At 38.5% G+C, this 2,021-nt stretch overlaps 1 pseudogene; it reads left to right on the top strand.

The window, feature by feature from the left end:
- The first annotated feature begins 445 nt into the window (after window positions 1-445).
- The window catches only part of LOC107182513, a 2,905-nt pseudogene continuing 1,329 nt past the window's right edge, over window positions 446-2,021 (top strand).

Below are 2,021 nucleotides of genomic sequence, written 5' to 3'. Positions count from 1 at the left end.
CAATCCATTTGGAATTTATTCTTGTACATGGTGTAATAAGGTGGACTAGTTTCATTTTTATTGCATGTATTGCTCCAATTTTTCCAACATCAAGCCCACAGTCTGGGCATGTGCCCTGACTGGGAATTGAACCGTGACCTCCTAGTTCATAAGTCGACGCTCAACCACTGAGCCACTTCAACCACTGAACCACTGCCAAGGGATCCTTTTAACATTTTTGTCAGATTCTTAAAACTACCCAAAAGAATATAATCTGCTTCTTAAGGGATTTGCTAAAAAGCAAGCATTTAAGGGAGATAAGGATCCCCTTTGATAAGCAATGCTGTTTCTCTCATTTGCACTTTCCTCAGCAGTAGGTGTCTACCCCCCAGGAAATACACAAAGAAACACATTGGAACCTGGGAATTTAGACAGCAGGTAAATTGTACATTGCTGGAAGGCAGCAATGATGACTGTCTTGGGTTCTACAACCCAGGCCTCCTTGAATCTGGGCTCAGTGCTTCAGGAGGATGATAATGACTCTGAAGTCTTCCATCACCGCTTCAGGCAGTTCCATTACAAAGAAGGAGTCAGGCCTACTGATGTTTTCAACAAGCTCCTGGAGCTTTGCTCTGAATGGCTAAAGCCAAAGATGCATTCTAAGAAACAAATGGTGAAGCTTCTAACTTTGGAACAATACCTAACAATTATGCCCCAGGAGCTAGAGACCTGGGTGACAGAACAATGCCCGGAGAGTACAGAAAGAATTCTGTCACTCTTAGAAGAAATACAGATGAAACCTGAGACAATAGAGACAAAGGTGAGAAAAGAGTTTGGGATCTGGGGAACTAGACCAAAAGGGTATCAGAGGCAGGTGGGATTGGATCTGACATTTGTTTCTGTGTCATTCTTCAGCCCGAAATTTCTGCACAGTCCTTTTCATGTCTCTTCTACTGGAGAAAACATATGGGTCAGTGGTTTTCAACCTCATCTTAGCCAATTCTCCTCTGTAACAAATAGTGTCTAATGTCCCAGTAAATATACTTAAATGAAATTCATAGGTAACATAACCTACCTATAGTCATTCATCAAAAAACACTGGTGTTATGCTTTAGGGCCTGCAGACCAGATCCACCCACAGCATGTTTTGTATACCCCTAAGCTAATAATGGATTTGAGCTGTTAAAGCATTGTTCAAAAAAAGAGGAAGAAGGAATGTGGCACACAAAGCCTAAAATATTGACTATACGATCATATTTACTATATGATCTTTGCAAACCAAGTTGGCCAAATCTGAGTCAAGTGGAATCCAGAAGAACTATAAAGGAATAGGTAGGTAGTTTATTATAAACTAAAAACTTTCCAGTGTGCACATGACTGGGCTTGAGCACATCAGAATATCTGATGAAGTTGTCAGATGCTTGCCTCTCTGCACAGACTCACTGTGAAGGTGACAGGCAGTTATTAAGATGAATACAGCTTGAACACTATGAACAGTGCTGCTGCTGATTGTATTATTTTCCAAAGGAGAAAAAAATGAATGAATCTGACTAAATAGTGGTATAGTCTTATTTTTAAAAAAATATTTATTTTTCTTTTTTTAAAAAATTGTATTTATTGTATGGTTGGTCAATAGAGTCATATAGGTTTCAAGTATACATTTCTATGATACATGCATGATAAGTATATTGCATTGTGTAGCCATCACCCAAAGTCAAATCTTGTATTCAATATTATTTTGCATTAGTTTCAGATGTACAGCGTAATGGTTAGACAATCAAATACTTTACAAAGTGTTTCTCCTGATATTTCCAGTACCCACGTAGCACTGTACATAGTTACTACAATATTATTGACCACATTTCCTTTGCTGAACTTTACATCACCATGACTTTCATTTCCAAAGGAGTGCTTTCCCAGGAAATTCAAGTCATGCTAACATTTTCAAAAATATTTTGTGATTATATGACCAGCAGTGTGAGGTTCTTGACAGATTCTTTTTACCTACATGAATATTTGAAGGTAGGTGGGGACAGGAGCAA

Source organism: Myotis davidii, unplaced genomic scaffold (genome assembly GCF_000327345.1).
Source record: "Myotis davidii unplaced genomic scaffold, ASM32734v1 scaffold2517, whole genome shotgun sequence".
Taxonomy (NCBI): domain Eukaryota; kingdom Metazoa; phylum Chordata; class Mammalia; order Chiroptera; family Vespertilionidae; genus Myotis; species Myotis davidii.
This window is presented reverse-complemented; position numbering and strand designations above follow the sequence as displayed.